Source organism: Octodon degus, unplaced genomic scaffold (assembly GCF_000260255.1).
Source record: "Octodon degus isolate 3935 unplaced genomic scaffold, OctDeg1.0 scaffold00051, whole genome shotgun sequence".
NCBI classification, from domain to species: Eukaryota; Metazoa; Chordata; class Mammalia; order Rodentia; family Octodontidae; genus Octodon; species Octodon degus.
The window spans coordinates 2,033,420-2,058,208 of NW_004524627.1; the positions used below are offsets into that span (position 1 = coordinate 2,033,420).

General features: G+C 39.1%; 1 protein-coding gene across 3 annotated transcripts in view; it reads left to right on the top strand.

Annotated features, from left to right (window-relative positions):
- Positions 1-24,789, top strand: part of Tusc3 (tumor suppressor candidate 3) — a 256,150-nt gene that overhangs the window by 1,012 nt on the left and 230,349 nt on the right. The window lies entirely within an intron of this gene.

The window sequence follows — 24,789 nt, forward strand, 5'->3', positions numbered from 1 at the left end:
AAAAGAATTACTTAGCTGATTGTGGAGATTTCAGTTCATAATCAACTGGCTCCAACATAGGTTGGCACATGGCAAAAATATATATATATTTATTTATTGGATACAGGGTCTCACTACATAGTTCAGACTCATAGTGATCTTCCTGTCTCAGCCTCCCCATCACTGGTATTAAGAGTTGTGAGCCACCATGCCTGATGTTGGGGCTAACATAGTGTGCCCTGGGTTCTGGAGCTGGCATGCCGTGTGGTACTGGGGATCGAATTCAGGTGTTTGTGCTTGCAAAGCGGGCACTTAGACTGCTGAGCTATCTCCCCAGCCTGTACAGTTTTAAAAAGAGTACTATTTTATGATTTAAAGTGGATTTTACCTTGTGAATTTATGTAAGCACCTGTAGCTAATAATCTTAGTCAGATTCAAGTCAATACCAGAATTTTCCTAATTGCTGGGCAGATAGAAGATAAGTAGTCTCACATGCTCGGTAGTTCAAATTCTTATTTCTGTTTGCTTCTTATTCAGTGTTGAATACTTAACAGGTGTTTGGTTTTTTTTAGCTTTAAGTAGGCTGTATAAAATTCTTGTGATTAAGGACTTACAAGAAACAGTAGTGTTAAAATTGTTTGCAAATGCACGTAAATTAAAGATTTACTTTCATAAACATTTTGTATTTATATGGAATTAGATTTTGTATTTGGTTCTTGAGAAAGGAAATTGAGGCATAAACAGATTTTTTTTTTTGTTACTAGTGCGGGAAGTGATAAAAATGACTAGGAACTCCACGAAAATTCTAATTAAATTCTACTTCTTTTTTATCTCCTGGGAAGATCACTGTGGCCATGCTTTCAATTGAAGTAAAAACATATAACAAAGTATACAGGTTCATAGCATCTCCAGTTGTAAGGCAATATTAACATGTAAAAACTTTTGACAGCATAATGTGGTGTAATTAAATCTAAATGAGATTAATACTTTTTTGTAGGGAAGGGTCTACAGGGTGTACAGGGTCTCACTACTAGATTGGAATTGTAGTGATTCTCCTGTTTACAGCCTCCCAAGTGCTGGGATTATAGGCATGTGCCACCAGTCCCATTCTCAATTGCTGTCTCACCGTGCCCCCAGGTGGGGCCAGCACGGCAGGGCCTGGGATCAAACCCCTGGCCCCTGCACCTGCTTGCAGGCACTTTAATCTGCTGAGCTCTTTGGCCGAACTGGGGTTAAAATCTAAGACCCTCAAGCATGCTAAATACTTGGTTTACCATTGAGCTACATTTGCAGTCTTTTTTGAAAAAAATTAAAGTCTTTTGTGTAGTTCAGTACTAGAACTCACATTGTAGCTCAGGCTGCTTAAACTCACAGTGATCCTCCTGCTTCAGCCTCCCAAATTGTATGGTAGCCCGGGAACTTGTGAGCCTTTTCTCTTAGCCTCCCAAGTAGGAGCGTATGCTATCTGCCCAGGGTAAAAGGTATTTTAAAAATAAGAGATTATGTAGAATGGTATAAAGTTAGGCATCATCCAAAATTATTTTTTTCTCATAAACAGGAGACCGCAGTGGTGGTGTTACAGAATACACGTACTTATGGAAAGGGCAAGCACATTAACAGTTTGTGTGGGTGAAGTGTTGATAGTTTTCTCAGTGTGTGTCTCTGTGAGATACAGCCCACTTTCTTATCTGGCACTCAGTTCACTAACTGATGTCTTCCAATACTGGAAGCAAAACTTTGAATCTGAGAAATACTGGTCACCAACAGGTAATTTTCTGAGGTGGTTTTGACTCGAGGAAGTGATGTGACATCATTGAACTAGTAAGTGTAATAATCAGAATTTGGGCAAAAGATGCATTTATGTATATATGCAGGATAATTTGGATGATTGCACTGCAATTTCTGCTGGTCTTTTGAAAGAAGCAGTAACTTAATTTTTTTTTCTTATTTTTAAAAAAATTTCTTATTTTTTTTCCTTAAACCGATTTTGCATATTTATGTCTGTTGACCTAAACAACTAATTTGAAGATAACTTCATGCAATACAGCAACCATTGTTGAATTCCTATTACTTTGTGTAGTGAAAATTTGTATCATTTCTAATGCTGTTTTTTAAAATTACTATTTTTGTGTTCTTTAAAAAAAAATATGGGCTGGGAGATAGTTCAGTAGAATAAGTGCTTGCCTGGCAAGCGCAGGGTCCTGAATTCAATCCCTGGTACCGCAAGATAAATAAGTACGTAAATAAATACAAATAAAATAAAATTCATTAGTCAGATATTTATCAGAATAGGTAAATTGGCATGGGCATTTGTCCTTTATCCTGGGGAAGCCATATTGTAGGGCCTAGAACGAAGAACGTTTGTGGAAGTAATAATTATATGGCAATAATAATTGGCATTGTGGGTTTTTTGAGTTGGTCCAGTTACAGCTCAGTTCTTACCTGCTTGTATGGCACTAGGCAAGCCACTTACCCCTCTTGAATTTTAAATTTCCTTATTTTAAATGCAGACGTAATACCTTCATTTCACGAATGTTGTTGGGATTAAGTAAGACTACAAATTTAAAATGTCTGAGAGTAAATGTGTATGTTTATCTGTACATGTTTCTTCATGAAGACATTTTTATTCCTTAAATGTTCTGTTGTATTTTTCTTTTAAGAGTATACTCAAGAGAAATAGTTTAATGAACAGGCACAGAGAAAATTTACTGAATATTTTTACAGTCAGTTCCCTTAATTGCTTTCACTACAATCATTAGAAAGTAATTTTTGAATCCTAATTCATGTTAAATAATGTGAGACTGTGGGAAACTTTTGCTTCCTAAAGGTATTAATTTGCCTAGTAGCTACATTTTGTTTTATTTTTTATGGGCATTTTGATTTAAGATAGTTTTACTTTTTAAAGACCTTTTGATTATGTAAAATGAGTTTAAAATCTAGTGATTTCCAATAGATTTATTGGCCTTGTCAGTTTTCAAAAGAAGCTGTTTGAATAATTTATCCTGTCTACAAAGAACGTGATTAGTTAAGTCGATTGTGCTATGCAGGTAATGACTATGTGATATGAAAGACTGAGCAGCTTGTAAATGTTTTCTAAGAGAAGAATAAAATGTTTGCCTCAATGCAACATCTTAATTTCCTTTGACATACTTTTGTATATTGTTAATGTGTTTCAGCACACTTCACATTGCGATGCATAATATCTAGTTATTCTCAGTGGCAAAAATGGCCTTGCTATCTTCCGTCTTAGTCAATGAGGAAAAGGAAGAAGATGGAGGGACGGAGTGGATGCTGCCTTTAAGCAAAGAGTTTCATTGGAAGAAAAAGTGTACACACGCAGTACAGCTTTCAGAAGTACCTGGTAATTATACACTGTTGTGTCTACACATGCACATAGATGATGCTGATGTCTGGCAGTTACTTTACTTTGGTGAGATGTGGATGTGTATAACTCCCTGAAGAGTAATTAAACAGGACAGGCCATACATAGAATAGCCAGAGCTGCCCAGCATGCCCCAGTTTCATGGATAGTGGTGGCCGACCTGGAATTTCTTCTGTGAGTATTCCACATTTGCACTTACTTCTGGAGAAAGGGCACAGGCAAGGGGAATTACCTCTTCATGTCTTTGTATATGTGCCTGAGAATGGGATGTACTCTTATAAATCTTTTTGCAAGGTCAGAATTCTAGGCACATTGCATGCAAATTCTAAGTTTTACTCACTTGTGACTTTAAAAAAAATGACGCTTGGCTTCCAGAGATATCACATGAGCCTTATGTAGGAATATGGTAATCATAGAGAGCTTTATTTCATGTAAATGGAGAGACCTAGTTTATAACATGATAGGATACAATACCTTAAACTGTAGATTCTAAACTGTAAGGTTTGATTTGGACATGACTTCAGTACTCAGACTGTCTACCAATGGAGGCATTGTTCTTTGGTCAGCACTGGAGGACTGCCCTCCCCAAGGGCGGGGTGTCTTAAAAGTTAAGATGGAACATAGAATCTTCAAACAGCCCAGGCATTTGAAGACACCCAAACATTTACAACGGACGCCTCAAAGACTTAACCCACTGAGGCACCAGCCAGCCAGAGAACTTTGACCACTGAGGTTTACTAAAATCTTCCCACTTAATATGCCTTGCCTTCTTTTGTTTTACAAAAACAAAACCCAAACAAAAAAACCTGCTTTCTCTTTCTTCTCCATAGATGGCTTTTTCACCCTCTCCCTGCCTGTACTTAGGCACAGTAACTTCACACCATGTTGCCTTTATACAACCCGCTCATGTTGTTCCTTACATAAATAACAGAAATTTTATTTCTCAAAACCTTTGAGCCTGAGCAGTCCAAGGTCAGGGTGCCCTCAGAGCTGACATTTTCTTATAAATGAGACCTTCTCTCTTCACATGGTAGAAGGGATGAATATGCTCTTCTGAATCTCTTCTAGGAAAAGGGTCACACATTGCCAGGTGTGGTGCAGCACACCTGTAATCCCAGCACTTGGAAGGCTGAGGCGGCAGGATCTCTGCGAGTTTGAGGCCAGCCTGGGCTAAAAGTGAGTTCAAGGCCAGCCTGATCTGCATAATGAAAATGTGTCTCAAAAAACCAGAATTAAATAAATAAAAATAGGGTTATACAAATCCCCTTCATGAAGGATCTGCTCGTTACTGGGCATTGAGTTCCATATACTTAACATCTATTTCTTGCTACTCACTAAACCAAAGCAGGCCATATATTTTGGTGAAAAGGAAAATAGCCTTTGTTTAAAGCTAGTTCTGAGGAGAGAAATGAGCCTTATTTATCTCAAATCACCATCACACTTTGTCCAAGGTGTGCAAGCAGCTTGCCTATTAAGAAGCAGAGGGAGAGAAGCCTTTCCAACCTCCTGGAGCCAGCGTCTGCATATTTTATTTCTCCAGGCTAAGAGGAGCAGCGGTGGTGCTCACAGCATGAGGAATATTGGAGGAGCCAACTTCCTGGCGTCAGCACCTGTGTCTGCTGTCCATTCATTTGTGCTGATGAGATGGTCTTTATGTGTGGCCTTGAGAAAGTTTAGGAAAGTCATTTGTCCCTAGATGAAACAATTCTAACTTGTAAGGTTCCATTTTGCTGTGCCAGTTACACTCATGATTTCTTTGTTCCCTGGACTCCTGGCTTCTTAATGTCTTCACAATGATGGCTAGGTTTTAGCATACGTGTTTTCAGGGGACACAAATATGTAGGTCATATAGCAGATAGGGTTATATTTTCCTATTTTGAACCTGCTGTAGACACCTCCCTCCCTCCACTTTTCCTCCCTGCTTTCCCTTCCTGTTCCCCTGTAATTTGGAGCTGCCAGCATGTTGTTTGTTGATTCAGAGATCAGTGAAACATTGCTAAAATCTCTGAGGACCACTTTAATTTGGGGATCCAGCAAAGAGATTAAGGAAACAAAATACTAATATAGAAGGTGTAAGTAATTAGTCGTAATTTTGAAAAATTTCTGTAGTATTTTTCCTTGATTAGGTAGTATTGTAGTTTTATGATGATGATGATGTATTTGGTATATGGTCTCACTATGCTCCAGTAGTGGTCCTTTTGTTTTCAGCCTCCGCAGTGCTGGGATTACAGACAGCACCACCATGTGGGGCTTGGTGGCCCACTCAGTGTGTGAGGGGGCAGGGGACGGGGCTGGCGCTGGCTGTGGTGCTAGGGTCAAAAGTATTGCAGTTTTTGATAGGTTTTAACGTTGTCGCAGCAGAGAAACACACAGAAGGAAAAGGGAAAGGGGCTTTATTATAAAGGAATAGGGACTTCATTGTCTTAGAAGACATGGAGAGAATTTGGGAAGATAAGGAATTCTCTGGATTGGAACAAAGGGAGGCTGAGGCTTTTAGGCCTTTGCCAGGGGTGGGGCTTGAGGGGGAAGTTTAGACAGACCTGAGGTGCTGACTGGGGCCTTCCCTGAGTGGCAGGAAAGGTGAAAGAAAACTGCATCCTGGGCTGAGTTGGAGGAGAAGAAGAGGGGAGGTGGTCTCTGGGAAGATGAGCTGTTGTTTTAAGGGCTTCAGCCATATTAGATGACCACCATAATAATTCAGCAATTCTTACTAGGGCCATAACCTATCATTCCCATCTTTTGGTTGTTATAAAGGGGGTGACGTGTCTCTTAGACTGCTTCCTGCTGAACTGGGGTGTCGTCCTGGGGTTGAAGGGAGTTGACAGGATGATGGTTTACGCCCATGTAGAAGTTAGCACCAGGAGTCTCAGCTAGGACTAGAAGTTTATAGTTAGTGACGGCTCACATTGGATACTGAAGAAACCTTGAAAAAAGTTTAAAAAGACAGCACATTATGAGTACATGTCATCATGATTAAAGGACACAGGAGGGAAAGCAAGAGGGGGGGTCTATAATCTGTGTCATTTTACCATGACCATGCTGAAGAGGAGTATTGATCTTTAGCTTTTTGACATCAATGTGAGGAAAGGGAGTCAGCACCATCTGTAGTACTATAACACAACTGTATTTTGTAAAGTCAACTTTTTGTCTCTTATGTGTTTGTGTGGAGACATGGAGTCTATCTACCAACTATATTGTCTATAGTTGTTTAGAAAGGTAGGCTGCTGCCTAAAAAGATGGTCTCTTTTTATGTCGTAAAATGCTCACTGTATTGTGACCTTGAAAAGTACACAGGGTAAAGGGCTGAGTTGGTTTGGGTTAAGAGAGCTGGCACCCTTGGGAGGGCTTGTTGTAGCTTGCAAAAGGGGAAATATATAGGAGCAGTCAGGTCTAGGGGTTCTCACAAGGAACCTTTTGATGCTCTATATAGGGGCTCTGCTAGGGAAGCAAAATTGGGAACCCAGAGATCAAAGAAGTTAGCTAAACCAAGGAAGGATAAAACCTGTTATTTTGTGGTGGGCAGTGATTGCATGAGTAGTGGGAGTGAGGGTCTTAGATACTTGACTTTTAGTGAAGCTATCTGAGCTTTGGAGGGAGAGACTGTGTAAGCTGGTCCTGACAGAAAATTGAGAAAAGTAGCTGTTTGTCTTAGGACCAGGGCATGAGAAGAGGAGCAAAGGAAGAGGTCATCGATATATTGAAGGAGTGGCTGGGCTAGAGATCATCAAGGGTCTCAAGATCAGCAGCAAGAAGTTGGCTAAAGAAGTGAGGACTATCTCTGAACCCTTGAGGTAGGACTGTCCATGTGAGCTGTTGAGATCAGAGTGTCTGAATAAGACCATGAGAAGGCAAAGAGGTCATTGGGTTTGAGTACAGTAAGAATAAGTGTATTATATAGCAAGTGGATATTTTTAAGAAAACTATTGGTAAGGAGGTGGAGAATGATGGGCTTGAGTCTCTTGGTGTTTAGGGGCTATTGGGTATTGGGGAATGTACAGAAACACTGTGGGATTGCTGAGGCACACTAGTTTAGGAACAGCATGTGTGGGACTGTAAGTGTCTCAGAGCATATGCTTGACAGGGGAAGAGGGAGGGAGGAGCTAGTTGTACATTGAGGTTGGGTTTGTAGGATGTACACTGTGGGGGGAGAGAGAGGTGAGAGAGAAGTGGAGTTTTTGGAGGAGGTCTCTCTCCATGAGAGATATGGGACATGTTGGGATCACAGTTTCCTTAAGAGTGAAGAACAGTGTCTGAAGTTAGCACGGAATGGGCCTGTTTGAAGGGGTCATGTAGGTCGGCCATCAACACCCACTATGGAGACTAGAGCTAATATAATGATTTTAGAACTCAGGAAGAACACTATGTGTGGTCTCCGTGTCAGCAAGAAGAGTTTTCTTTTTACCTGAGATAACCAGCGAGACTTGGGACTCAACAAAGTTGCCTCGATGTGGGCCATGGAACCAAAGCTCTGTTGTTGCTCTTCAGCGGCAAGACTATGCAGCTCAAGTATACGGATCTGGCTGTAGTGAGGTTTCTTGTGAGGGCAGGGAATTGGATGACTTACCCGCTCTCTGGCGGACAGGGCAGGCACATTTCCAGTGACCCTCAGACTTGTAGATGTCCTAGTGATGGCTGCAGGTTGGGGCAGGTTCATGCCCAGTGTCCTTCACTGCACTTGGCTCGGGTGGCAGCGTTGTTTAGGCTCAGCATTACCTTGTCAAGGTCCTGCTTTGATGGGAGTCCCGAGTGTCGCAGCCAAAAGTTGGCAGTATTTATAGTTAATTTTGGTCTCTATTATTGAAGACACGGAAAGTTAGATTAAGTACGTTTCCTGTGGAGTTTGAGGGCCAAAATTTGTGGTTTTAGCCTTGCATGAATGTCAGGAACAGACAGAGATATAAAATAGGAATTAATAGTAATTGGTGCCTTAAGAGAACCTAGGTTTACATTACTATACTTAGTTTGGAGCAATACACTTGATTATTAGAATTTTATCTGAGTATCAAGTACCTTGAAATATAAAGTGTAACCAGAGAACTATTATTTCTTATCAACCATGGACATTTTAGCAGTTAAATCACTGTAGGATGTTAATGGACAACAGTTATATAATTATGTAGAATCTTTTGGCATCAATAGTCATACATAGCAGTATAGCATAACAGTCATGAAATCCCCATTTTGTTTTTGCATCTTTAAATGTACATAGGATACATATTATATAAGTTTTAGTTATAAAATTATTTGACTGATGACCTCATGTTGGCTTAACAGGAATCTGCATCTCTAAATGTAATAGCACATATATAGGATATATATCGTATAAATTTTAGTTAGAAAATTATCATTCGGCTGATGACCTCATGTTGGCTTGATGGGAACCCGCTGTAAATACCTGGAGCATAAGAGAAAGGCATATGTTTAAATCTGAAAGAAAATTTATATTGTAGCATACAGTATTTTAAAAGGCATAAATATGTTTAATATATTAAGCATCTTTTATGACAAAACTTTATTTTATAAATTTTTCTAAAAACTTTCTCTTTTAACCAATGACCAAATTATTGAGGGCTCTCTATTGATGAACTAAGGTTGGCCACCCTCTATTCATCAATCAAGAGTTCTGTCCAACAGTCTTCCCCATTTTAATGGTTTTTATTTATAAATTAATTTTGGTATTACCTAGATCAGCTGGTAACTCAGGAGAAAGCATGCTTTTAAGTTTATATTTTAGAGCTCAAATAACAAGGAACAGCTGTTTACAGAATGACATTAAAAACAAACAGGTACATACAGGACACATGGACATCTTTATAAAATAAGAGTGCACTCAAATATGTTTCTGGCCAGGTTAAACTATGATGACCTTTTTAAGTTTGTAATTATGAGAGACTAGTCAGAACTTTTATAAGTCAAATAGCAGAGCTCTCTTATAAGAGGAATTTGGAAAAAAAGATTTTAAAAAAACCCTCTTATTTATACATATGTTTAGGTCTAATAGTGCTTATTAGGTTTGAGTGGAAGCAAGCAAACTGAGCAGAGTATGAAGGGTGGACACAGCACAATAGAGGAGCACTGACAATGTATAAGTCCTGGAACCAGGAGACTGCCTGCAAGGGTGGCTAGGGTGGGGGGCGGGGAGTGAGGGGAAAGAAGGTGAGCACAGGGCAGTGTGCTCATTAGCTCCATGGGCTGTTATCGTTTCTTTAGCTTGATGGATAGTAGAGGGAAGGGCACGCACTGTTGGGGAAAAATGTGTTATTAGTTGATTTTTTAGAGAGATTTTTGGAAGAAAAAAAAGACTGTGATTAGATTGTAAATTGGGATGGGGGTTGGCGAGGAATGTAGACCAACTGACAGAAGAGAAGAAGGGGCGACGGGGGAGGGGGGAGGAGAGGCATCTCTGTAGTCCCTGGAAGTTAAAGAGGTTAGAGGGTATATCAGAAGCAATCGCTGTGGCTGAGGCAGGCGAAGGCGAGCTTAAATTGTGGCCAAGCTGTCTTGACAGCAGAAAATTAATTGCTTAGGTATTTTGGCCTCCTGGAGGCGAAGGGAGCCAAAATTATGGACCAGGCATCCCAATGACATGTCTTTTAGGAACTGGGAATGAGTATTTCCCATTGTGACCGAATTAAAAGGTGAGCCAAAGATGAGGGCAAAAGCCCTACATCACTTCCCACCCATTAAAAAGCCATCACTTTTTAGCCGGGAGTGAGTGTGAGAGAGAGAGAAGGCTAACACCCACTTTACCAGTCTTCACTAGAAAAAGTGGAGAGCTGGGGACCAGATGGCCGAGGAAGACGAGTGGGGACCCCGACGTGAGCTCACGATTTTCGAGAAGAGAGGAAAATACGAGGCGGGATTCCCCAAGACGAGTTTTGGGGCTCACCTGTGTGGATTAAAATTGGCCGGTGTTGGATGCAAGCTAGAAAAGTCTGTTGGCAGAAGCAGAAGCAGAAGCAGAAGCAGAAGCAGAAGCAGAAGCAGAAGCAGAAGCAGAAGCAGAAGCAGGTTCAGTGAGGGAGCTCAAAACCAGGGCAGATCTTGTCCCGGGAGCCACACTACTCACCATTCCAGGTCACAGCACCAAAAATGATAGGTTTTAACAGTGTCACAGCAGAGAAACACGCAGAAGGAAAGGGAAAAGGTACTTTATTATAAAGGAAAAGGGACTTCATTATCTTAGAGGACACGGAGAGAATTTGGGAAGATAAGGAGTTCTCTGGATTGGAACAAAAGGAGGCTGAGGCTGTTATGGCCTTTGCAGGGGTGGGGCTTGAGAGGGAAGTTTAGATAGACCTGAGGAGCTGACTGGGGCCTTCCCTGAGTGGCAGGAAAGGTGAAAGGAAACTGCATCCTGGGCCTAGTTGGAGAAGAAGGGGGGAGGTGGTCTCTGGGAAGATGAGCTGCTGTTTTAAGGGCTTCAGCCATATTAGATGACCACCATAATAATTCAGCAATTCTTACTAGGGCCATAACCTATCAATTTTAACATAAGAAACTGTTAGGCAGTTAATAGCAATCTTCATTTCTCTCATATCTTACTTGCAAGGTCTGAAATCAGTCTCTTACATTACTACATTTTAATGAATCAAGTCAGCCTTTTGGCCTTTGGAATCCTTCATGGCTTATGGAATATTACTTCTCTATGGGAGCTCATAGAAATTTGGCAGCGCTTGATTATTTTTTAAGCAGTCTTGTTTAGAAGTATTGGCTTTGGGTAAATTACTTATGGGCCCTTTCAAATATTGGTCATTTTATAAAATGTAATCAATACGAATAATTTATACCTGTCTTTAAAAAACATGCCAGTAGTATATGTTTTTTGGATACACATCATTAAAACCATTAACAAACAGAGATAGAAATCCATTTTTAAATATATCCTTATACCTAAGACAGAAATGGAAAAATAGCAGCATTGACACCAGTTCCATCACAATTCTTGGGTTTAGAGACCTTGAGATTAAAAACTTTCCCCAACAATTTCTGTATTGAGATACCACTATAAAAATACTGCATGAGGTTAAGTACTGCAGTGATTACTGTTGTCTCAATATCTTTGGGATATGATTGTTGGTGGAATGTATATAAGATACTCAATTCTAAAATAATCTTATCTCTTAGAAAATGTGGTGTAGCAAATTAAACTGCTTTATAATTTTATCTTTCCATGACTCTCATCCTCTTAAGATGAATAATCTACTCTGAGCGTTTAGAAATAGAATATAACTACAAGGGTGGTTTGTGGGTATATTAGTTTAAAATTGATACCTATGATGTTGCCACAAATTTAGTGGCTTAAAATTACACTCATTTGTTATGTCATAGTTTCTTTATATCATGTGTAGATCTGGCGTAGCTGCATTCTCTGTTCAAGGTCTTTGGATGCTGCAGTTAAGATATAGTTAGGTCATTTTGTACTCTGGATCTCTGGGTCCTCTTAGCTCAGTCAGGTTGTTGTCAGCATTCATTTTCCTATACAGTAGGAACATTCCAGTCATAAACTTTCACAGGTGTACTGTGTAAGGCTCATTTTGTGCGATTAAGAAAGAATCAGACTTGTGAACATTTTCCTAGAACAGAACTTGTTCTAAGTCAGGAATTTACTGCAGTTGTGGGACTGAGTTCTCTGTTGTGTGTTGGTTGTGTTGCCTGTGGTTCTTTGCAGTAGCCTTGAAGTCTTCTCTGTATAGTGACAGTGTGGGTTTTCGCTTTCTTTTAGGCTAAAGGGAGGGGCTGGTGAGATGGCTCAGTGGTCTAAAGCACCTACCTAGAACAAGCTAAGCTAAAGCACAGAGACCGCGGTTCAATCCCCCAGCACCACATGCCAGCCAGCCCCGCCCCCTGGTCGGCTGAGCTGGCCACACACACACACACACACACACACACATAAATAAAATTAAAAAAAAAAAAAAAAAAGAGGCTAAAGGGAAATCCTATGCAAGACTGTCCCATCAGGTGGATTGTATCGCCCTATTGGACAGTACCACTCTGCCCAGTCCCACAGTCATGCAGATAGCTCTGGTGATTCAAGTCGGTGGGGTGTTAAATAACTCAAAGTTAACCTTGAGGGACTTTATATTTGCAAATATTAACCAAATATGGTAACATAATTATGAGAGTCTTTCCTGTTACATCATTGGTCTTTTCTTATGTTAGGGGAGGGAATTACATAAGAGGATGGGCCAGTAAGGATTGTTTTATGAGAATCTGTGTTTCAGTCAAGGTTCATTCAGAAAAGCAAGACCATAAGAAGATCAGTGTCTGTCTGTCCATATGTATATCTGTGTCTGGATTTGGAGCTTATACAGTAGTTAAAACTGGTTGGGAAGTTTATTAATACTGTTTTCATATATTAGTGATGCAGTGTGTGTTCTAGGAAACCTTGATTTGTGAACTTGAGCAGTTGTCACTCTTCTAGCATGGACAAAATGGATTCACCTGGCTTATTCATGAGTGGGTTGCAGACCCATTCTTTCCTCCATTGGGGCTCTTTTGTTGGAAAGTACAGGAATACTGAAACTGTTGAAAGCTGAGCTAAGTACTGTGGACCAACTGAGAGAAAGAGGGTCTAGGCTTAGTCTCCTTCAGAACCTCTGCTGCCTTTTGAAACATGTCAAAAGTCCCAGCATTTACTTGTCGCCGTCATAACTCTGGTTGGTATTTTAATGCAGCCACTTCGTCTGTCAATTTGAACACAGCTGTCATTTTCCCGACAGGAGTTTGCTGAGCAGGTTGAATAGGTCAAGCAGGGTAAGTAAAGTTTGCAACCCATTCTGTGTCACTGAAATGTCTGCCATTGGTGACCTTTTCTGAAAATATCTCAGTATTAGCTCTTTTAACTGAAAACTCAGAAATTTATGTTAGAAACTCATCTCAGTTCTGTGCATAAGAAAAGATGTGTGTGTTGTGACCCCATCTCCTCATGGAGCTACATGGACAGATGTGAGTTGTGGACATGTACTTTCATATGGTGATGCTTTTTCTCACATTGTGCAAAACCTTAAGTTCAGGTAATATTTTTATGTATCGTGACCTTTCCTAGGCAACTGTAAGGACCCTTAAAAGGTGGGCAAGAATAAAAATAAACTGCAACAAATCAGGATGGACTGAAACTATGAGTCTGTGGAAGTTAATTGGTTAATTGTTAACTTCAGCAGGAAAGCCCAGTTGATTTGAGTCATCATAGGTGCTAAAGGATAGAAAAGTAGAATAGGAAGGCAGGATTTCAGGCTGATTTCCCCAGGAGAAGCTTTGGCTTTCTGTTGAGAAGAGCCCTGGTCTTTACCTTCACCTTGAGCATTGTCTCCAGGCTTTTGGCAGAGACACCTCAGCTGCCAGCACTGGCCCTTGGTTCCTTCTGGTACAGATCCTTTGGTCTCTGCCTCTTGCTGTGGCCTTGTGTGGGACATTGCCATGGCCGCCAAGCCCTTCCCTGGATCCTCCAGGTGTCCATTGCACTGACACATCTTGCATTTTGTACATATGACTTAGTAGGTCATATGTACAAATATGTACATACATACTATATGTACTAATACACCCCTGGTGATTTTAAGCTTGCAGATCTATACCTATTACTGAGAAAATAGCTATTCACAAAACTAAGGAGCTGCAAATGATTAAGATGTTATGCAGCTCATTTGTAATATGAGGATAACCATTAAACTAATCCAGAGCTTTTGAAGAATAATAGACGTCTTTTTCTCAAGGGACATAAACAATTAAAATTCCAAATTAAAATTGATACACTTTCATTGTGTCTGAAACTACTGTTTTGGGGCCTACTTTTCTAAACTGGGGGAAGTGGTGCATAATTGTAATCTCAGCAGTTGGGGGGCTGAGGCAGGAGGATAGCAAGTTTGAGCTCAGTGTGGACAGTGTGGTAATTTAGCAAGACCCCATGTGGACAGTGTGGTGATTTAGCAAGACCCCATGTCAACATTTAAAAGAAGAAACTAGAAAGTGTTGAGAATGTAGCACAGTTCAGCCCCTAGTACTACAGAACAAACAAAGCATTTATATATTAGGAACTTTATAAAAATGTTTCTGTACCCCTCCTTACTTGGTTATGGGGAAACTATTACGTCAAATTTACTTGCAGTTTAAAAAATGTATAGTGTATAAGTATTTTGAATATGAGGTTCAAGTGTTTTTCATTTTGATGGCTGACACTTTTTGGAAGCTTCATTAACAAATGGCTCTTATGGATGATGCGTGCTACATTTCTAAATTGAACTTAGTATAATAGAATATTAGACTGATTCCTAAGTTGGGGTAGGCATATTGTTTTTAACAGTTCTTAAAATGTTTTAACAGTTCTACATCAGCTAAAATTAAAAAAGAAGTGGTTTTTCATTGTTCAGCTGCCAACAGATGGGTATGAAAAATATCTGAATTACAGAACCTGCTTTTTTTTCAGAACCTGCTTTGTACATTCTTACTACTATGCTTGAATAGTGTGAAATTTAAAGATAAGGTCTTTTAATGAAGCTGACAATATGGTTTTCTACTATCTTGTGAAACATACATCTTCTTGCTGTCCACTTCTGTTTGTACACATATAGTTTACTTTCACATGCTTGTCATCAGCTTTTATAGTTATATCTCAAGGCGTTTTCCTGCTGTGGCTTTCATCCTTAACTGAGTTTTGTTTTAGTTTTCCCCCTCATTTCTTTTGATAGTTTGTCAGATATTTCCATGATCAGCTTTTTTTCTTTATAGGGATGAGCTAGCTCACATTTCCTAGACTTTCCCATGTTTAGATTGGGCCATGCCACAGAGTTCTAAGCAAGGAGACGTGTGAGTGTGTGATCTGTGTTGTCTGTTGTGGCCCATGGAAGTTCCTCTTGTGCGTGTGCCAGATGCGCACCCCATCCCCTGCACCCCCCCCTGCTCACTTGCTTGCTGCACAACCGTCCCTGTTTGGTTCTGTAATGATGTACAACTGAAATTTTCTAGGTAGAGGGGAACAACTATAGCCACTGTTCTTTACAAGTACTTAAGATAGGTTTGTGGACAGATATGAGGTCCCCCTATAGCATGATTTAAATATATTAGTTCAGGATGACAACTTTATTGACTTCCTGTTGTCAGTGTAAGAAATTATAACAAAGTTTGTGACTTAAAAACAAATAATTGTAAATAAAAAAATATTTTGAAGTTCGTAAGATGAGGTGTCCAAAATCAACCTCACTGGGTTGAATTCAAGATGTCTGTAGGGCTGGTTGTCTTTGAAACTTCTGAAGGGTGAATCTGTTTTCTTACTAAGGGTTTGCAGACAACTAAATACTGAGGCATTATCTCTTTCTGTGTATTTAAACATCCTTGGCCTTAGAATAGTATTTTTCTTGCGTTTATGGCTACGACTGTGGTTTACAAGGAAAACAGACTCCTACAACATTTATGTCCATCATTTATTGAAAGCAGCATTCTCACAATCTCTAGTCTATCTTAATGTATGCATTTTCAGTGTGCACTCTGGACTATATTGTCAGAATATGGCATCATTTACATCTGTGTGCTCATAAAATATATTTTCTTGCAGTGTCTAAAGCATGGAATTCAGTATCTATTCTTTGATAGGGTGACCTTGTCTCATGTAGGATCCACTGTCTCATTTCCTGTATATTTTTTATCATGAGTTTTAAGATAATGTTCCTAGGGCTCACAGAGTAGGAGTACAGTTTGGTGTCACCTCTTTATTCACAATGGAATTATTTTGAACAGATGGCACTGCTTGAAGATTGTGTCCCAGGGTAACACTGCTGATAAGGTAAAGAGCTGGGCCTCCGCACCTGTCCTCTGGCTCTAAGTTCACTACTTTTCTCCTCATATATACCCAAGAATGGACATATCTAACCTACTGTATACTCTCAGAAGCTGTTGCATCAGTTATATTTTGCCCTTTTCTTTTGGTCTGTATTCTCTTGGCTTTCCCTTTGTATTGTAATGATCACCTGCAGGGGCTTTTGTTAAATATGCTCTGGGCTAAAATAATGGTATGGTAAACAGGGAATCTGCAGGAGAAGTTCTATTTATATGTCTCTTTAAATTCTTGGTTCTGGATTTGTTTCAGTCACCATGTTTTTCTGAGTCTCCATACTTTATCACTTCATAACTGCTGGTAGATATGAGAGATCAAAGATGAGTCTAATCCTGCTCATCTTATTGCTTTTAATGAAAAACTGAAAAGTACTGCAAGATAGTAGAGATACTTTACTTTAAATTTTGCCTTTCAAGACAGCACTGAAACTAAAATTTTTTTTTTAAATAAAATTTATCCCTAACTTACTGTTTCTTTGCTTAACCACCGAGCATTTATCACTCTTTTGGTTTAATCATAGCAATTTTTAAATTATTATTTCAAATGGTAGTTTAAGGTTCCTTATATTGTTATCATATATTCTGTGAAAACTAGTCCCGTACCATGCCAGAAGTTAGCTGTTAACTACTTAATATTTAAAGCACTAGCAAATATTTCTCCAACTTACAAGGTCTCCCTCAAACAGTACTTGAAAATAGGGCAGGTACTGAATATAGCTTAAATGATAAGACAGTATTTCATAGTAATTTTAAAAAAGGCTTTAGTCTCAGCGGAGTAAGCACTTGCTTAGGCAAGTGCAGGGACCAAGGTTCAATCCCCGAACCCTGGCCCCACATGTGTGTGGGTCTCACCCCTGGGTGTACCAAGTCTACCACCCAGACCCAGCTGGTGGCACATGCCTGTAATCTTAGCACTGAGGAAGCTGAAACTGGAGGATCAGTATTAGCCTGAGCTGTGTAGTGAGACCCTACAGTAAGTAAGTAAATAAATGGTGTTGGAGTTTTCTTTATAAAGTTGAGTCAAAATTATGAAAATTTGTTTAATTGCTTGTAGTCTTAAAATTTAGTGCTTAATTTCAAATAATCATGATTTGTTGAAATGAACAAAGAATGAAAGTTAAGTGCTGATATTTTTGATGCAGTTCTTCCCAAAATTATACGATAGTCTTACTGGACAGTTTCAGTTATGTTTGACTTTTGGAGCGTGATGCTAGAGGTCATTTCAGCAGAGCTATTTGGTTTTATCAGTTTTTTCAGAGACTTCTTTCAATTCTTTGATATTCATATTCTTTTTGAAGTACTTCATATTTGTTGGCTTCCTCTTTTCATATGCTAATTTTAATTCTGGCAGATCTTCATTTATCAATAGCTTTGCATATGCTTTGAGCAGTTCTCTTGTATAGCTTTTTCAAAAATCAACTTTTTGAAATCCTCTGCCATTTATAAGATTGCAGTCAGTATGACAGTGACTAAAAAGTAAAGTGACATGATGGGTAGGGATGGATTCTAGAGAGAAATGAGAATGAATGTCTGTAGACTTGTAAGTGGTTGGCCCATTAGTGAATGTAACTCACATAGCCTATGGTCTCAGTGCAACTCCATAGTTTTGTATGTATGAGACTGTAGCGGATTTCTAACTGGCGGTCAGCTTGTTACACCCAGCTGAACTGAACTGGCATGATGTTGGGTGTGGGAGGATCATTTGAGGATTGTTGCCAGCTGCATTAAAATGGCAGAACAGGAGAAGCTGTTAGTAAGATGTTAGATATTCTGTTTGGAGAAGCTTTTGGAAGCTGCTAGTTCTGTTGGGCTGTTCTGCTGAAGGACCCTGTCATGCTGATTTTCCTGATGAACTTGGCTTCTGTTGTTACTGGAGGAGCTTGGGACTTTCCTTGTTGCTGAGAATGGCTGTGGCTCATTTTGTGGGAGCTCCGGTTCTCATCTTGAGCATCCCTTTCTGGCTCCAGAGGGGGAGATGGTGCACTGCTCAGCCTTGTGGAGAAGCTTGTTGCATTGGCTTTCCTGATGGGAACTCAGCTTTCCTCATCACTGGAGGAGCTCAGGACCTCACTGTGGCTGAGGGTGGCTGTGGTACTTTTGGGGAAGCTCTGGTGCTTACCTTGAGCATTGCTTTCTATCTCCAGTTCAGATCCCTCAGCCTTCTAGTACAGATCCTTCACCCTGCTGGCATAGACTTTCTAACTTCCACCACTGACCTTTGGGCCTTCCCAGTGCAGACCTGTGAAGCCGGCCTGTATGAGACATTGTCATGGGCTCTGGGCCTCCAATTGGAATTGTGAAAGCCATTGTTATAGGTTCTGAACTCATGCAGGATATTAGCATCCTGGCCGTCAGATAGATTCTTTGGTCTTTAGTATGTGGACCAATTTCCTGTATGTCTTGTATATATTCTTTGGGTGATTCATTATAAAATAATGTTAGAAAATATATCTTGTATTGTTTCTCTTGCAAAAACCCCAACATATTGGATATTTCAATGAAAAGTTTTCTGTGATGTATTCAAGACCCAAAACCACTAAGACATTGTGTAAAGCCTTGTTTTTGTTAGCTTGCTGATAATGAAGAACATATTAATTGTTGTATAATTTTTTTTTTTTTGCCTCTATCTAGGCTTCTCTGTTTTCTCCATTTTTCTTCATCTTAATATTCAGATAAGGCTAGTACCAGCCTAGGGTAGAAATATTTGTTACCTCTTTTGTCTTTTGTCATAATTTGTAGAAGGTTGTTAGCCATTAGACCCATAATTGGATTATGACATTACAAGGATGTGTTTTAAGTTTATCACTTTTGGTACAGAAACCTATAGTACATAGAAGCTAAGCAGAAACAACAATAATGAAAGCGTTTATTTGTAACCTACAAAAGCATTTATTTGTTTATTCAATAAATATTGAAGCACTAATTCTGCCCCAGTCTTCCTTCAGGGTTTCCTCAATATGGAAATAAAGATTAAAAAATGGTTGCAGTCATCGACTGTCTCTAGTGAGAATGGGTACTGATAGCACCAGTCAAGTTCTTGGATCTCATCATCCCTGAAATTGTGTTCATTTTTTTTTTTTTTTGGCAGAACCGGGGATCGAACTCAGGCCCTTGCGCTTGCCAGGGAAGTGCTTATTCTATTGAGCCATCTCCCTGGCCCCCCTCGTGTTCATTTTTATCCTTCCTTTTTTTTTCTACATTAGCACGTATTGAACTTGGGACCTGCCACTTACCAGGCAGACACTTTTGCCACTGAGCTATCTCCCCAGCCCTGTCAGTCCTTCTTTTTTTTTTTTTTTAATTATTTATTTATTTATTTTGTGTGTGTGTGTGTGTGTGTGTGTGTGGCCAGCTCGGCCCACCAGGGGGCGGGCCGGCTGGCATGTGGTGCTGGGGGATTGAACCGCGGTCCCTGTGCTTTGCTCAGCTTAGCTTGTTCTAAGTAGGTGCTCCAGACCACTGAGCCATCCCACCAGCCCCTGTCAGTCCTTCTTGTATGAATTTGTAAGGTACTTTTTCCCCAAACTACATGGAACTACGTTTGTATCATTTGTAATTCCAGGACTTTTGACGTACATGCAAGAATATATATTTGTAATTTCTTTCCACTTTCATTAAGAACATAATCTAGAATTCACATATTTGAATTTTGATTGGTGATTTTGAATAATATCTTCTTTATTCATATTTTTTTTTCACTGTTTGGATTACTTTATCCTATGTTTTTTCTACTTGACTAAATGAAGAGACCTCTGAAGCAGTGATTGAATCATGGGGTGCTCTGCTCCCCAGAGGACCAGTCCAGTGATGCTCATAGCTGAACATGGTGCTGGGGAAGGATGGAGGAGGCTCATCACTGAGGGCTTTGGAAGGTAGCCATGAACCCGGTGGCTGCCGTGACCTGTTCCCCTGTACCTAACCCTCTGAATCCATGAGCCAAGATAAAGCTCTCCTTAAGTTTCAGATGGTGGGTATTTTGTTCCAGTAATGGGAAAGCTGACCAGCGCTCCTTCATATTCCATTTCAAGGTTTCACTTCATGGTTTTATGCTAAGGAACCTTGCTGACTGCTTTTCTTAGTCTTTCACAAAGATGCAACTATGTTGACAGGTGCACCTGTTTTAGACTGAATAGATCAGGAAATCATTGTGTGATTAGTTATGTGTTGAATGAGACCATTTTAAGAAATTATAAAAATTTAATGAATAGTTTGTTATATATGATTAAGAACATGTGAAACAAGTTTATGTTTTTACATTATATTGTTGAAATGTCTTTGTAATGCTTCTATATTTGGTGCAGCAAGTATTATAGATGAGCAAACTAATTTTTTTTTAGTCATCTGTTGCAGTGTTTTACCTCCACTTATATGGAATTCTTGGTATCTGCTCGTAAAAGTATGGGTAATTTATCATAGAAAATATATGTCACATAAACTTACATTAATTGAAGTGAGAATCAGAGGACGTTTCCCTAGATGTACTTGCTATAATAGACTATAAAATAATGAAACTGTATTATATATACCCATGATTTAACTTATTTTGGAATATCTGTGTAATTATCCTGACATTTGGACCAGAGAACAAATCATAGCTTATGGCCAGAAGGAGCCACGTATTTAGGAGAAAGGCTGTATAATTTATCATTCAAACAAAGACACTTAGAAGTTAAAGAAGATGAAATTAGTAATTTTTGTGAGGTAACAACTGAATCGGGCTATTCCTGGGCTAATTAGGACATTTGCCTGCCACAGGCAGAGGTAAATAGGGGTTAAAGATGGACATAGAGTATCTAATAATACATGTTTAGTTTATTAATGAGAAAAATTTTACGGGAATCTCAATTTTTTTTCCATTATTTTATTGAGAAATAAATAGCAATGAGGCAGTTTCAAATCGAATTAGTTCGACAGTTCCAGTAATTTACACATTGCATACTGCCTTCCTAGTGGTGATTTGTTGTATAAGATGCAGACGTGATATCCTATTTACAAACACTATTAGAACAAATCCCTCTATTCCTTGAATTAAGAGAGTGTAGCTATATATCTATCCTAACCATTTTGAATACACGGATATGAAATGGTCATTCATCTCTATCCCCTTTTTTTGTTTAGTTCCATCATTTAAATATTACAGGTGTGTGAACTCAGCAAAATATTCCAAAATAGTCCAGTAGTCCATAATAGTATTGGGTCCTCCACTTGACTGGCAGTGTCAGAAGTTGTTGACCTGAGTCCCCTACAGCTCAACAGAACAACATGGCTTTATTTGTTGTACTTCGTTTTTATACTTTTTTGCTGGATGTTTAAGACCAAGATAAAGCAAGACCTATGTAACAAGAATTGTAGCTTTTGGATCTGATAAGGTCAGTCAAATGCCCTCAGGATTTATCCTGGGACCCTGTACCTCAGATTGTAGATCCTTTGTCAGTGTCAGCCATGTGGATGAGTCATGGCCATTGCGTGGCCAATGTGCTTTCTGTGAAATCCTGAGAGAATGTTTTCTCTCCCAGTGACTCTCCTTAGGCACACTCTACATCACTGATCACTATCCTCTGTGGCTCCATAATCTCCTTGATCAAAAAATTTGGGACACAACTGAGTTACAAGATGTTACAGTACAAGTTCTCCTATGTCCTGAGGCTTAATCGCCCTTGGAAGGCTAGGGCCAAAATGTTGGCTTTCCTTTCATCCCTCCTTTTTCTCTAATTTTTGGTCTGCAAACTTGGGTTGTTAACCCTCCAGAAGAGAAGCTTATTGTTATTACCATATTACCTAGGCTGTTGAGCTTAACCTATCTGTCTGAGTATTGAACATCTTAGGCATAAAATGGAACAAATATTTTTTATAAAGTATTGCTATGTTAAACTTTAAGTCCCTATAGAACATGACAAAAAATTTAAAAAATTAAAATATATTTAAAAAATAGGAATAAAGAATTTACATGTTTACACATAAGTCCGGAAATCTAATCATATACAACATTGTTGCAGGACACTCCCGCAACACTCCTTTTCTTGTCTCCTGCCTTCATCCACCACCCCCTTCCTTTTTAAGCAGTCATCTACCCGAGAGACAGCATGGCAACAACTGGTGTGTCATGACAAGCAGCACGTATTCAGAAGACCAGAATAACAGGCACTCCAAGCATGAACCTACTATTACAAATTGCCATCTTTAGTGCAGTTGCTTAGCTCACAGGTCCTTCCAATTAACTGCTAGATTCAAAAATCTTCTGAAGATTCTCACGATCATTGCCTTACCCATTTTGTACATATAACTGTATGGCTTGCCTCTGTCATGTTTCCTAGCTCTTTTCCTTGCTTTCTCTTCATTGTCTAGTCCTCAAGTTCTTGCTTTCCTTTTAATTGTATTATACCTTTGTATTTCTTCTTTTGACTTCTTATACTAGGGAAACTATGCGATATGTACACATGTGTGTCTGGTTTATTTCACGTATGGCATCCACTTCAATATGAAGGCTTCGAGTTTATCATTCTTTATAGCTGAATCATAACTCTATTGTATAAAAATACCACATCTTTTTCATCCCTTCCTCAGGTGATGGGCATCTTGGTTGTTTCCAAGATTTGGCTATCACAAATTGTGCTGCTATAAACATAGACACAGTTTTATCCCTATGATATGATGTTTTCAGATCCTTGGGAAAATTTCCAGTAGGGGAATAGCTGGTTTAAGTGGGATTTCCAGTCCTATTTGTCTAAGGAGTCTCCACACGGATTTCCATAATGGTTGCACCAGTCTACATTCCCAACAGCAGTGGAGAAGGTTTCCTTTTTCCTCACAACCTCTCCAACATTTGTTGTTGGTTGAATTCTTTATAATAGTCATTCTTTCTGGGGTGAGATGATATCTGAGTGTTGTTTTAATTTGTATTTCACAGATGTGATGTGGCTAGTGATGTGGAGCATTTTTTCATGTATTTGCTTCTTTAATTTCATCCTTTGAGAAGCGTGTGTTTGTCTCCTTTGCTTTTTTCTGGACTGGGTCTTTAAATTTTGGGGCTCTAGTGTTTTCTAATGTTTTATAAATTCTAGAGAGCACACCTTCGTCTGAGTACCTTTTTTATATAGTTCTTTTTTTTCCATAATTTTATTGATAAATAGCAATGACACAGTTTCAAATCAAATGGGTAGGACATCTTCAATAATTAACACATTGCATACATTCTTCCTTAGTGGTTAATTGCTGTACAAGATGCGGACATGATATCCTATTTACAAACACTATTAGAACAAATCACTGTATTCATTAAAAGAATGTAACTATATATCTATACTAACCACTTTGAATACACAGATACAAAATGGACATTCATCTGTATACCCTTTTTCTGTTAAGTTCCGTTATTTGAATATTATAGGTATGTAAACTCAGCAAAATATTCTAAAAGAGTCCAATAGCCTATGATAGTATTGAGTCTTCTGCTTCCCTGGCAATGTCAGAAATTGTTGACCTGAGTCTCCTACAGCTCAACATAACAGCATGGCTTTACTTCTTCTATATCATTTTTGTACTTTTCTGCTGGATGGTTAAGTCCAAAATAAAGCAGGACCTATGAAACAAGAGTTGTAGCTTTTGGGTCTGATAAGGTCAGTGAAATCCCCTCAGGATTTATCCTGAGATCCTGTACCTCAGATTGTAGAACCTTTGTTAGTGTCAGCCATGTGGATGAGTTATGGCCATTGCTTGGTCAGTGTGCTCTTTGTGAAAGCCTGAGAGAATGTTTTCTCTCCATGTGACTCTCCTTAGGCACATTCTACATCATCGGTCAGTTTCCTCTTTGGCCCTATAATCTCCTTGATCAGAAAATTTGGGACACTATGGAGTTACATGACGTTACAGTACAAGTTTTCATATGTCCTGAGTCCTAATTGACCTTAGAAGGCTAGGGCCAAAATGTTGACTTTCCTTGCAGCTCTCTTTTTATCTCTAATTTTGGTCTGCAAACTTAGGTTGTTAACCATCCACAAGACAAGCTTATTGTTATTACCATACAACTTAGGCTGTTAAGCTTAGCTTCACTATCTGTCTGAATATAAAAAATCGTAGGCATAATATGGAACAGGTATTTTTCATAAAGTATTGATATGTTGAACTTTAAGTCCCTACGGAATATGATAAAAAACATTTAAAAATTAGAACATATTTTAAAAATATGCCTAAAGCATTATATACTTCTTATGTTTACACATAAGCCCAAAACTCTCACCATATACAACCTTGAAGCAGGACAGTCCCACAATATTCCTTTACCTGTCTCTTGCTTTCACTCACCACCCCCTTCTTTTTGAACAACCATCCGAGAGACATCATAGCAGCAACTGGCATGTCATGACAAGCAGCCCATATTCAAAGACCAGAATGACAGGCACTCCAGGAATGAAACTACTATTACAAAATACCATCTGCAGTGCAGTAGCTTAGTTCACAGGTATCAGTATATATAGTTAGTCAGGGTGAGGATCTTTCCAGTTAACTGCGAGATTAAAAAAATCTTCTGAAGATTACTAAGATCATTGCCTTTCCCATCTTCTACATATAACTGTATGGCTTGACTTATTCATGTTTCCTAG